Consider the following 14507-nt stretch of genomic DNA (forward strand, 5'->3'; position numbering starts at 1 on the left):
AGGCTGGTGAGTTGAAGTGTATTTACTTCAATGCAAGGAGCATCAGGAATAAGGTAGGTGAACTTGGAGCGCTGATTGGTACCTGGGACTATGATGTTGTGGCCATTACGGAGACCATGGTTAGAACAGGGACAGGAATGGTTGTTGGCAGTTCTGGGGTATAGGTGTTTCAGTGAGAGTAGGAAAGGTGATAAAAAAGGTGGAGGAGTAGCATTGTTAATCAAGGATAGTTTAACGGCTGTTGAAAGGCATTTCGAGGGGGACCTGCCTACTGAGGTAATATGGGCTGAAGTTAGAAATAGGAAAGGAGCAATAATGTTGTTAAGAGTTTTCTATAGGCCTTCAAATAGTAATAGAGATGTGGAGGAGGAAATGGCAAAGCAGATTATGGATAGGTGTGGAGGTAAATGCAGTAAGAAGTCTTACAACACCAGGTTAAAGTCCAACAGGTTTATTTGACAGTAAACACCACTAGCTTTCAGAACGCTGTTCCTTCATCAGGTGAGCGGGGAGCTAGTGGCGTTTACTACCAAATAAACCTGTTGGACTTTAACCTGGTGTTGCGAGACTTCCTACTGTGTGGAGGTGACAGGGTAGTTATCATGGGTGACTTTAACTTTCCACACTCTCACTCACACACACTCACACTCACTCACTTGGAACCTTTAAAGATTGAATAGTGCAGATGGGACACTTTTTGTACAGTGTGTGCAGGAGGGTTTCCTGACACAATATGTGGATAAGCCGACAAGAGGTGAGGCCACATTAAACTTGGTACTAGGTAATGGATCAGGCCAAATGTTAGATTTGTTTGTGGGAGAACACTTTGGAGATAGTGATCACAGTTCGGTGTCCTTCATCATTGCAATGGAGAGGGATTGAATCATATGGCAGGGCAAGGTTTATAATTGAGGCAGGGGTAATTATGATGTGATTAGGCATGAATTAGGGGGCATAAGATGGGAACAGAAACTGTCAGGTATGGGCACAAATGAAAAGTGGAGCTTGTTCAAGAAACAAATACTGCGTGTCCTTAATAGGTATGTCCCTGTCAGGCAGGGAGGAAATAGCCAAGTGAGGGAACCATGATTCACAAAGGAGATTGAATGTCTTGGCAAGAGAAAAAAAGGTGAAAAAACAAGGTTCAATTGGGTCGCTTGAGGATTACAAGGTAGCTAGGAATGAGTTTAAAAAAAAGGGCATAGAAGAGCTAGGAGGGGGCATAAGAAGTCCTTGGCGGGTCAGATCAAGGAAAACCCCAAGGTTTTTTACTCTTATGTGAGAAATAAAAGAATGACCAGGGTGAGGTTAGGGCCAGTCAAGGATGGTAATGGGAACTTGTGCATGGAGTAGGAAGAGATAGGAGAGGTGTTGAATGAATACTTTTCTTCAGTGCTCACTAAGGAGAGGGGCCATGTTTTTAAGGATGAGAGTGTGATACAGGCTGATAGGATGGAAGAGGTAGATGTTCTGAGGGAAGATGTATTAGCAATTTTGAAAAACCTGAGGGTGGATAAGTACCCTGGGCCAGATGGGATACATCTTAGGATACTTTGGGAGGCAAGGGATGAAATTGTGAAGACTTTAGCTTTGATCTTTGGGTCCTCACTGTCCACAGGGATTGTTCCAAAAGACTGGAGAGTAGCCAATGTTGTTCCTCTCTTCAAGAAAGGAAATAGGAATGACCCTGGTAATTATAGACCAGTCAGTCTTACTTTGGTGGTTGGTAAGTTAATGGAAAGGGTCCTGAGAGATAGGATTTATGACCATTTGGAAAAATGCAGCTTAACCTGGAATAGTCAGCAGACTTTCATGACAGGTAAGTCCTGTCTCACAAATTTGATTGAATTCTTTGAAGGGGTAATTAAATGTATAGACAAAGTAGAGCAGTTGATGTCATATACTTGGATTTTAATAAGGTGTTTGATAAGGTTCCCCATGGTAGCTCATGAAGAAATTAAGGAGGTGTGGGATAGAAGGAAATTTGGCTGATTGGATAAGCAACTGGCTGTCTCAAAGAAGACAAAGGGTGGTGGTGGAGGGAAAATTTTCAGACTGGAGGCCAGTTACCAGCGATGTACCACAGGGATCAGTGCTGGGTCCTCTGATATTTGTGATTTTTATCAATGCCTTGGAAGAGGGGGCTGAAGGGTGGGTTAGTAAATTTGTTGATGACACCAAGGTTGGTGGAGTAGTGGACGAGGTGGAGGGCTCTTGTAGGCTGCAAAGAGACATTGATAGGATGCAGAGCTGGGCAGAAAAGTGGCAGATGGAGTTTAACCCTGATAAGTGTGAGGTGATTCATTTCGGTAGGACAAATTTGAATGCAGATTACAGGGTCAAAGGCATGGTTCTGAGGAATGTGGAGGAACAGAGAGATCTTGGGGTTCATATCCACAGATCTCTGAAGGTTGCCACTCAAGTGGATAGAGCCGTGAAGAAGGCTTATAGTGTGTTAGCGTTTATTAACAGGGGGTTTGAGTTTAAGAGCCGTGGGGTTATGCTGCAACTATACCGGACCTTGGTGAGGCCACATTTGGAATATTGTGTTCAGTTCTGGTCACCTCACTATAAGAAGGATGTGGAAGCATTGGAGAGAGTGCAGAGGAGATTTACCAGGATGCTGCCTGGTTTGGAGGGTAGGTCTTATGAGGAAAGGTTGAAGAAGCCGGGGCTTTTCTCTTTAGAGTAGAGAAGGATGAGAGGTGACTTAATAGAGGTTTATATCGCTTCTCGGCCTTTTGGCTGAGATCAAGTGTTGTATCGACTTGCTGTACTTGGTTGAAGTCATTAGGTTACATTTTAGCTTCATTTGAAGCAATTTTTTAAAGCGGCATCTCGGCCTTCTGGCCTTGGAGGAGGATCAAGCCTTGGAGGAGGAGCTATACCTACTCCAATCAGCTTGGATCATGTAGATCAAGCCCAAGACAGGAGGCGACAGCCCTGTCTTGTCAGCTTGGATCAGGAATGTCTCAACTTATTGGGACTGAATTGGATTTGATTTCATTTGATTGGATTGAATTGGAGTAAAGTTTTTAAAAAAAGAGGTTTATAAGATGATGAGGGGGATAGATAGTCTCTGCACGTCCACTCTATTTCCTTGGGTGGATGTAGTTGTTACTAGGGGGCATAACTTTAAGGTTCATGGTGGGAGATAAAGGAGGGATGTCCGAGGTAGATTCTTTACTCAGAGTGGTTGGGGTGTGGAATGCACTGCTTGCTGTGATAGTGGAGTCAGACACTTTAGCAACTTTCAAGAGGTTCTTAGATAGGCACATGGAACACACCAGAATGATAGCTTGATCTTGGGTTCAGACATAGCTCGGCACAACATCGAGGGCCAAAGGGCCTGTACTATGCTGTACTGTTCTATGTTCTACGTTCGATCCCACACTTCAGAGTGCCTGGGGAAAACGTTTTTGGAAATCATTGCAAATTTAGGTTGGACATCAAAAATTGTCATGGGCAGAATTTTGTTAATGCCACAAATGTCAGGAAAGTATTCAGGTCTACGAGCAAGCCTCTGTGCAGCATTCATCCCATGTTTCAGTCACTTCTTGAACTTAATTTGCAATGTAGCAACTGAATTGCATGAGGCAGCTGTACATTTTTTGACTTGTGTTCAAAACCTATATGCCAGCTGTTAAACTATCTGGCCAACTGTTTCCTGTCTCCCTTTCTTAAAATAAAGGTGTTACAATATTTATTTTGCAATCAAGTGGAACCTTTTCCTTACTGTCTGAATTTTGGAAAATTAAAACCAACAACATAAAAGAACTGGCTAGTGAGAGCTTAACGTAAGGTGAAATCCAGCTGGACCCAGGGACTGCTAAGCACCTGTACCTGGGAATTGGTAATTTTTATTTTCTTGACGTTGCTGTCATGACTATTTACTTCCTTCCCCTTTCAAATTAAGTCATGAATGGTGGTGGACAATTAAACTAACTGGAGAAGAAGCTTTAATATATCCCTACCTATAATGATAAGGAAGACAAAGCTGAAATATTTGCAATCATCAATGGTTTAAAGTACCAAGTGAATGAATCATCTCAGCCTCCTCCTGAGGTCCCCAGCACCACAGATACCAGTCTCCAGCTAATTTGATTCACTCCATGATACCAAGAAACAGCTGAAGGTACTGAATACTGCAAAGGCTGTGGGTCCAGACAACATTCCAGCACTAGAACTGAAGACTTGTACTCCAGAACTAGTTGCACCCTCAGCACAGCTACATAGCAATGCAGAAAGCTGTCTGGTACGTTATGTCCACAAAGCAGGACCAATCCAAATCAACCAATTACACTCAATCAGTCTACTCTCTATCATCAGTAAATTGGTGGAAGGGATGGTCAACAGTATCAAGCGGCACTTACTCAACAATAACCTGCTCAGTACGGGTTCCTTCATGCCCACTCAATTTATAACCTTATGGCTTTAGTCCAAACATGGACAGAAGAGATGAATTCAAGAGGTGAGGTAAGAATGACTGCCCTCGATATAAATCACAGAATCTTTGCTGCAGAAGGCGGCCATCCAACCCATCAAGTCTGCATTGGCTCAGAGCATTCTACCTAGTCTTATGCCATTGCTTTATCCCCACAACCTTGCACATTTTTCAGATAGCAATCCAATTCCCTTTTGAATATCTCGATCGAATTTGCTTCCATCATGCTGTCCGAAACTTTACTCCAGAGTCCCTTCCCCCTCTGGGTTAAAAAGCTTTTCTTTGCATCATTTTTGCAGCTTTTGCCAATCATTTTTAAACTGTGTCCTCTAGTTCTTGATGCTTTTCTCACTATTTACCTTGGCTTTGCCTTTCAGGGTCTTGAATAGGCCTCCATGAACAGCCTTCTATTTCCCAAGAAAATTAGTCCCAAGCATTCTTGTTAATTATCACTGGCTTCATTCTTGTGAAATTCCTCTCTACCCTCTCCGCTATCTTCACTTTTAAAAGATAAAAGACGCTTTTTAAAAGACAATTGTACTATTACCTCTGGCAGCTTGTTCCAGACACTCACCATCTTCTGAAAAAATTGCCTCTCTGGACCCTTTTGTATCTTTCACCTTAAAACTATGCCCTCTACCTTTGGGAAAAGATATTGACTATCTAGCTGATCTATGCCTCTCATTATTTTATAATGAGGGGCATAGATCAGCCCGAAGCCTCCTACACTCCAGAGAAAAAAATCCCAGCCTCTCAAACCATCAAGTCCCAGTAGCATCCTAGTAAATCATTTCTGCATCCTTTCTAGTTTAATAATATCCTTTCTAATAATGTGACCAGAACTGTACACAGTATTCTAAGTGTGGCCTTACCAATGTCTTGTATAACTTCACTCAATGTTCTGATCAATGAAACCAAGCATGCCAAATACTTTCTTTACCACTTTCCACCTGGGATTCCACTTTCAAGGAGCTATGAACCTGTATCTCTAGATCTCTTTGTATAGCTCTCCCCAGTGCCTTTCCAGTAACTGAGTAAATCCTGCATTGGTCAATCGACCAAAATACATCACCTTGCATTTATCTAAATTAAACTCCATCTGTCATTTGTTAGTCCACTGGCCCAATTGCTCAAGATCCCATCGCAATCCTAGATAACCTTCTTCACTGTTCACTAGACATCAATCTTGGTATCATCTGCAAACTTACTAACCATGCCTCCTAAATTCTCATCCACATCATTCATATAAATGACAAATAACAGTAGATCCAGCACTGATCCCTGAGGCACACTGCTGGTCACAGGCCTCCAGTTTGAAAAACAACCTTCTGCCTTCTGTCATCAAGCCAATTTTACACGCATTTGGCTACACCACCCTGGATCCCATGAGATTTAATTTTATGCAACAACCTACCATGCGGCACCTTGTCAAAGGCCTTGCTAAAGTCCATGTAGATAGCATTAACTGTACTGCCCTCATCTACCTTTTTGGTTACCCCTTCAAAAAACTCACTCAAATTTGTCGGACATGATTTTCCACTCAAAAAGCCATGCTAACTGTCCCTAATCAGTCCTTGCATCTCTAAATGCCTGTAGATCCTGTCTCAGAATACCTTATAACAACTTACCCACTACAGATGCGAGGCTTGCCAGCCTGTAGCTCCCAGGCTTTTTTCTGCAGCCCTTTATAAACAAAGATACAACATTTTCCACCCTCCAATCTTCAGGCACCTCACCTATGGCTGTCGATGATTCAAATATCTCTGCAAATATGCCCTGAACGTACATTTTAGGTCATTAACATATATGAGGGAGAGTAAGTGTCCCAACATTGACTCCTGGGAAACTCCACGACAAACCTTCCCACAATCTGAAAAGCCACTTCTTATCAGCCTTTGTTTCCTGTGGCTCAGCTAATTTCTTATCCAAGTGTCTACTTGCCCTTTTATTCCATGATCTAGAATTTCATTCACAAGTCAGTTATGTGGCACTATATCAAATGTTTTTTTGAAAATCTATATACATCACATCAACAGCAGTCTCCATGCCCTTATCAACCTTCTCTGTTGCCACTCAAAACTCCAGCAAATTAGTTTAACATGATTTTCTCAATGAATCTATGCTGGCTTTCCTTAATTATCTTGCACTTGTCTAAATGACTATTAATTTTGTCCCAAACTGCAGTTGCCAGATGTTCCTTACCACTAAAATCAAACTGACTTGTCTGTATTTTCCAGCTTTATCCTTGCACTCTTTTTTGAGCAAATGTGCAACTTTCAAAATTCTCCAGTTAGTTTCCTTGGGCATAGGGATGATGCAAGATAAGGAAATTTACTACATATGGCTCTGCAATTTCCACTCAATTCCTTCAGTACCCTGAGATGCATCTTATTTAGTTCTGATACCATATCAATTTTAAGTAAAGTTAGCCTTTCTAACTTCCTTCTCAATTGTAAATTCTTCTTGCGTACCAGTTACCACCTCTCACCTTCTTCCTGCTTAAGACAGATGCAATGTATTCATTTAATACCTCTGCTATTTCTCCTGTATCAACATGAAAGACCCCTTTTTCATCCCTAAATCGGCCATACATTCTTTTACCACATTTTATTATTTATATGCTTATAGAAGACATTGAGATTCCCTTTTATGTTAGCTGTCAGTCTCTTTTCATGTTTTCTCCTTGCTTTTGGCATCAAGCATCCCTAAAGTAAAACTGGAGTCAATGGGAACCAGGGAAAAGCTGTCCACTTGTTAGAATTATACCTAGCATGAAGGAAGGTGATTTAGGTTGTTGGAGATAAAATCATCTCAGTCCCATTTCAAATGTTAATATATTCTTGTCATACAAGGTAATCAAACGTTATCAGGGGTAGATGGGAACGCGGAATTTGAAACACAAACAAACTAACCATCATACTGAATGGCAGAACCAGTCTGAGGGACCCTACTCCTGCTCTGTATGTTGATAAATCATTGCAGGTGTTCCCTAGGGTAGTGTCCTAGACTCAACCACCTTCAACTGCTTCATCAATGATCTTACCTCCATCACAAGGTCAGAAGCAGATATGTTTGCTGATGACTGCAAAATGTTCAGCACCAATGATGATTCCTCAGGTACTGAAGCAGGGTGTATCCATATGACCTGGACAACCTTCAGGCTTGAAATGCTAAGTGACAAGCAAAATTCACGACACACACATGCCAGCCACTGACCATCTACAACAAGAAGGGCCTAACCATCTCTGATTGACATTAATTGAGATCATTATCACTGAATGCCCCATTATCAATATCCCCCATATTAATCAAAAACAGAACTGGACCAGCTATACAAATACTGTCATTGCAAGACAAAGACTGAAAATTGTGTGGAGAGACCACACCTCTTCCCAAAGCCTGTCCATCATCCACAAGGCACAAATCAGGAGTGTGATGCAACATTTTCCACCTGCTTTCCAACAACACTCAGAAACTTGACACCAAGGACAAAGCAGTATGCTTGATTAGCACCTCATCCACCACATCCTGTCCCTCCACCAAGGAGGCTCAGTGCCAGCAGTGCGTACAAAATGCACTGCAGCAATTCACTAATTCCTTTGACAACACCTTCAAAGCCCACAACTTCTACCATCTAGAAGCACAAGAGCAGCAAATACTTTGGAACACCATCTACAAATTCCCATCCAACCCGCACAACATCCTGAATAAAAACTAGATTGTCATTCTTTCATTGTTGCCGAGTCAAAAATCTGGAACTCTCTAACAGCACTCTGTGCATAATACACCATATGGACTGCAAGTTGTTCAAGAAGGTAGCTGCCAAGGGCAATTAGGGATATGCAATTAAGATACTGGCCTAGACAGCAATGCCTCCATCCCATGAAAGAAAAAGAACTGTTGACTGCACCCTACCAAAGGTCCAAAAAAAGTCAAACTTAACAATGCTTTATATCACATCTTATTTCATTTCTACAGTTAGGAGTTAATCAAAATTACTTGACATTTTATTCCTGTTGTTAATTGTATCCTTTGTAACTGAAATTATTAATCAGCATGGTAGAACACCAAAAAGGACAACTTGCTGGCTGCCACCATATGCAAAATGTTAAAGCTTTTCTTTATTCATTCTTGAAACATGGGCATTGCTACATGTTTCCCTCATTGTGCACGTTTGGTAGAATTTGAATGGTTTATATCACAGACATCAGATCGGCCTTGAAAGTTAATCCACAGAAAGCAACTGGCGCAGAAGAGGTAGCCAGAGGAGCACTCAGATCCTGCACTGACCAGCTGGCAGGGGTATTTGCAGACATCTATAACCTCTCCTTACACCGATCTGAAGTCCAAATCTGCTTCAAGAAGATGACCATCAACCCTCTCTCAAAGTAAAGCAAGGCAGTATGCCTTAACGACTACCTGCCAGTGGCTTTGACATCCATTATTATGAAGTGCTTCAAAAGGTTAGTTACAGCACACATCAACTCAGGCTGGCTCCATTACAGTTCACCTATCGCCACAACATATCCACAGCATGCCATCTCCCTGGCTCTACACTCAACACTGGAACATTTAGAATTAGTCTGATTAGAATTTTATAAGTCTCTATGAGATCCCCCCTCATTTTTCACACAGAGGGTAGTGGGGGTATGGAATGCTCTGCCAAGTAAGGTGGTGGAGGCAAACACGCTAGAGTCCTTTAAGAGTAACTTAGACAGGCACATGACTGGGTTGGAGATGGGTGGATATAGGAGATTGTTTTAAATAAGGATCATTATCATTGGGGCGTCCCTGGTAATGTAAATGGGTATGGTATGATAATAATGTTTTTTCTCTTTTCATTCACAGGTTTTAAGTCGGTCCACCTCGTGTCCAACGAGGGGCATACACGCGATGGGTCGTACTGGGGCTGCTCTTGGTTGTTCGAGATTGGCCTAGTGCTTCATGTCGTTAGTGTGTGCCTAAACTGGACAAGATACTGGGCAAGACGACAGCTCAGTGACTATCGCTGATTGCTGTGCAGACACATGGATTTGGGCTGGTGTCTGTGGGAGTTTGCGCATTCTCCCCGTGCTTGCATGGGTTTTCTCCGGGTGCTCCGGTTTCCTCCCACACCCTAAAGATGTGCTGTTAGGCTGATTGGCAGGAATAAATTGTCCCTAAATCAGTTTCCCTCAATCTGGATGGCCATAAAACATGAGACAGGGGTCGTGGGTGGAGAGGGGGACTGGTGGTGTTGAGGTGGTGACGCGGGCTCGTTGGGCCAAAGGGCCTGTTTCCCGGGCTGATTTTGTTCTTTGTTCTTTGTATTCATCTGAACTCCAGTGAAAACAATCCTAACCTAGTCAATCTCTCATACATCAGTCCTGTCATCCCCCAAATGAATATCATTTCAGGGGCTGCACACTCAATCCTGAAATACCTGGATAACAAGGACACATGTCACACTTACTGACTACACCTCAGCCTTCAACATCATTATCCCAACAAAACACATCTCCAAACTCTGGGGTTTTGGGCTTGGCTCCTCCCTCTGTGACTGGATCCTAGGCTTTCTCACCCACAGTCTGCAATCAATAGGATAAGCAACAGCACTTCCTCCACAATTATCCTCAACACTAGTGCCCCATGAGGCTGTAAATTGGGAGAGGGGAGTGTGCAGAGGGAGTTGGCACCAGTCGCTGAAGGTGAGCAGGCAATAAAGGCATTAAATGGTATGTTGACCTTGAGAAAGTTTTCAAATACAGAAGCAGGAATGTGTTGCTGCAATTACACAGGACCTTGGTGAGACCACACCTGGAATATTGTGTGCAGTTTTGGGCTCCTTTTCTGAGGAAGGATGTTCTTGCTCCGGAGTGCAGCGAAGGTTTACCAGGCTGATGCGGGGGATGGCGGGACTGATGTATGAGGAGAGATTGACTAGGTTAGGAGTGTTTTCGCTGGAGTTCAGATAAATGATGAGGGGATCTCAGAGACTTATAAAATTCGAACAGGACTAGATAGGGTAGGTGACGGGGGAGTCCAAAACCAGGGGTCACAGTCTGAGAATTCAGGGTAGACAATTTAGGACGGAGATGAGGAGACATTTCTTCATCCAAAGGGTGATGAGCCTCTGGAATTCAATACAACAGGAAATAGTTGATGCAAAAAATATCCAAGAGATGGCTAGATATAGCACGTGGGGAGAACAGGATCAAAGGTTATGGGGAGAAAGCAGGATTAGGCTATTGAGTTGGACGATCAGCCATGATCGTAATGAATTGCAGAGCAGGCTCAAAGGGCCAAATAGCCTCCTCCTGCTCCTATTGTCTATGTTTCTATGTATTCTCAGCCCCTTACTATACTCCTTATACGCTTATGACCATGTGGCCAAATTCCACTCCAACTCCATTTTCAAGTTTACTGATGACACCACCATAGTGGGTCGGATCTCAAACGACCATAACGAGATGGAGTACAGGAAAGAGAGAGAATTTGGTGAAATGGTGCGATAACAATAATCTCTCTCTCAATGTCAGTAAAATGAAGGGGATAGTCATTGACCTCAGGAAGTCATGCCCTTGTCTGCGTCAAAGGGGATGAAGTGGAAATGGGCGAGAGTTTCAGGTTTCTAAGTGTCCAGATCACCAACAACTTGTCCTGCTCCCTCCATGCTGATGCTATGGTTGAGAAAGCCCACCACTGCTTCCTTTTTTCAACAGGCTAAGGAAATTTGGCATGTCTGCTACAACTCTCACCAATTTTTACAGATGCACCATTGAAAGTATCCTTTCTAAATGTATCACAGCTTGTCCAACTCTGACTTAGACCTCTAACCAAGAAACTACAAAGGGTTGTGAAGGTAACCTAGTCCACCAAACAAACCAGTCTCCCATCCACTGACACTTGTCTACACTTCCTGCTGCCTCGAAAAAGCAGCCAGCATAACCAAGGACTCCACACACCCGGACATATTCTTTTCCACTTTCTTCCACTGGGGAAATGATACAAAAGTCTGAGGTCATGTCCCAACTGACTCAAAAATAGCTCCTTTCCTACTGCCAGCAGACTTGTGAATGGACCTTCCTTCTACTCAGCTGATCTTTTTCTACACCCTAGCTATGACTGTAACCCTCTCCTTTCCTTCTCCCCTATGTAATTTATGAACAGTATGTTTTGTGTGTACATGCAAGAAGCATCCCAATGCATGTGCAATAATAAATCAAATAGAGCACATCAAAAGGCAGTCCAGAGTCAACCAAATGGATGTGGGCCTCGAGTCCATAGAGGTCAGGCAAAGTATTGGCAGCAATTTCCTTTCCTAAAGGACATTTGTTAATTAGATTGGTTCTTACGATAATCTTGAAGCTTCCTGGTCAATATTTTCAGAATACCGTGGTGGTATATGAATTTGTCATCAAGATTACAGTAGCATAACCACTATGTGACTGTACATTAAGTGCCTATTTGTGTCGTGGACGTGGCTCAAGCTGATTCAATGTCTTTTTAAAAGAGCAATAAGAGTAAGACAACTCACATTAAAATTCGGAGCAAGCCCTTTCAATTCTCTTTATTGGTGCTTTTGCCAATCAAACATACTGTATTCAGAGATAAGTAATAAAAAAAGCCTTGGCAAATTCTTATATATCTGTGTATTCTCTACATGACAAACACCACTGATATTTTTTCTGAGAAAATACATCTATTTTTCCCCAAAAATGTCTAGAAACATTTCTACTGTTATTCATACCATGGCATAAACGGTTAGTAATTTTTGATTCATCATTGTGGTTTGAACCCTTGTGGTCAGCATGAGAATTATTGTAACTGGCCATACCATCCCACCAATACCTCTTAAAAATCATGTTGCACCCAATTATCCCAAATGCACAGTAGCTACATGATTTTGTTCTCAATACCTTTATACTAACACATTCATCTCTGCTTCCGGCACATTGGCTGATTTCTCTGTTGTCTTGACGGATCGACTGAAATATTTATTAAGTGCCGGGGGCTTTCATGTTTCGTCACAAGAAAGCTTCAAATGCCACTTTCTTTATCAAACATCATGTTTACCTTGGCTTTAAAAGGAATGAGTATCTTCTGAATATTTGATGGATGATATATGGTTAAATGACAAAACAATTACTAAACAATTACTAAAATTCCTCATTGTTCCTGGCGAGCAGAGTCGAGAGGCAGCGATTTTTGGGCATCAGAGGAGGCGACAAGAAGGTATATTTTTCTGTTTATACTGTTTAACTTTTATTTTTAGTTTTAAAGTTGCGAGTTTCGGCGGTTTTTTTAAAATTAGTTAGAAACCGGAAGTCGTCACTAGGACGCTTGCCGGGAGTTGTAGTTTTTTTTTTCGGGCCCCTAACCATATAAATTAGTGTAGAGAGGATACCCGATCCTCTACACTGGTACAGAATCCCACCCTCCCACCTCCTCTAACCTAAATTATAAGTGTGGGTAAGTTTTCTTTTTAATATTTTTTATTTTTTTCTGCTGGTAATTGTTTCAGGGATGGCAGTTCAGGCAGTGTGCTGCATCTCCTGTGGGATGTATGTGGTGAGGGACTCCAGTAGTGTTTCAGGGGATTTTACTTGTAAGAAGTGTGTTAGATTGCAGCTTCTGGAGGAGCGTGTAAAGGAGTTGGAGGTGGAATTAGAGGAACTCCACATAATTCGGGAGGCAGAGGTGGACATTGATAGGAGTTATAAGGAGATAGTCACTCCTAGAAACCAGTCTTGGGTCACTGCCACGAGGAGAGGAAAGAAGAATGTGGTGGGACAATCCCCTGGGGCTGTTCCCCTCCAAAATAGGTTTTCGGTCCTGGAGGCTACAGTTGAGGAGGAATCAACTGGGGATAGCCAAAGGGAGCAGGTCTCTGGGGATGAGCCTATTGCAAAAGCTCAGGTGGTTAGGGGTTGCAAAAGATTGGGTCTTGTGATTGGGGACTCCACCGTTAAAGGGACGGATAGGAGAGTCGGTAGCAATGATAGGGACTCAGGGCTGGTGTGTTGCCTACCAGGGGCTGGGGTCCGGGATGTATCAGAGAGGATATTCAAGACTCTCAGGGGAGAGGGAGATCAACCCCAAGTTATAATTCATGTGGGGACGCATGATATAGGGAGGCTAAGGGAAGGGGATATTAAGCAGAGATTCATGGAGTTGGGGTGGAAGCTAAAGGCCAAGTCAGACAGAGTGGTTATCTCTGGACTCTTGCCTGTGCCACGGGATAGTTTAGAGAGGAATAGAGAGAGGGAAAGTTTGAACTCGTGGCTGAGGGGATGGTGCAGGAGGGAGGGGTTCAAGTACTTGAGCAATTAGGGCTCGTTCTGGGGAAGGTGGGACCTCTATAAGAGGGATGGGCTACACCTGAACCAGAGGGGAACAAATATCCTGGGGGGTAAATTTGCGAAGGTTATGCGGAGTGGTTTAAACTGATTCAGAGGGGGGGTGGGATCCTGAGTAGAGGGGGTGAAAGTGAGGGGGGCATAGATGGGGACTGCAATGCACGGCATTGTGGGGGTGGGGCGGAGCAGGGTTTGAAATGCATATACTTTAATGCGAGGAGTATTCGCAATAAAGTGGATGAACTTGCAGCGTGGACCAGTACCTGGGACTTTGATGTTGTGGCCATTTCAGAGACTTGGATAGAGCAGGGTCAGGAATGGATGTTGCAGGTCCCAGGGTACAAATGCTTTAGTCGGAGTAGAGAAGGAGGTAGAAGGGGGGGTGGGGTAGCATTATTGGTCAAGGACTGTATCACAGTGTCAGAGAGGAACTTTGATGAGGACTTGTCTGTTGAGGTAGTATGGGCGGAGATTAGAAATAGGAGAGGAGAGGTCACCCTGTTGGGAGTCTTTTATAGACCTCCAAAAAGTTCTAGAGAGGTTGAGGAAAGGATTGCGGAGACGATCCTTGTTAGGAGTGAAAGTAATAGGGTAATTGTTATGGGGGACTTTAACTTTACTCATGTTGATTGGAATTGCTATAGCTCTAGCTCGTTAGAGGGGTCAGTTTTTGTTCAAAGTGTGCAGGAAGGTTTTTTGACTCAGTATGTAGATAGGCCGACTAG

The 14507-nt window shown here is 43.0% G+C and overlaps 1 protein-coding gene and 1 non-coding gene across 2 annotated transcripts in view; one reads left to right on the forward strand and one right to left on the reverse strand.

Annotated features, from left to right (window-relative positions):
- Nucleotides 1-14507, reverse strand: part of LOC145346843 (piezo-type mechanosensitive ion channel component 2-like) — an 895380-nt gene that overhangs the window by 686376 nt on the left and 194497 nt on the right. The gene's annotated exons all lie outside the window — the stretch shown is intronic.
- Nucleotides 2726-2913, forward strand: LOC145347110 (U2 spliceosomal RNA). The gene has a single exon (XR_013887768.1). It is a non-coding gene; the product is annotated as a U2 spliceosomal RNA (small nuclear RNA).

Source organism: Carcharhinus amblyrhynchos, chromosome 8, assembly GCF_965287045.1.
Source record: "Carcharhinus amblyrhynchos chromosome 8, sCarAmb.v2.hapA, whole genome shotgun sequence".
In the NCBI taxonomy this organism is placed as follows: Eukaryota; Metazoa; Chordata; class Chondrichthyes; order Carcharhiniformes; family Carcharhinidae; genus Carcharhinus; species Carcharhinus amblyrhynchos.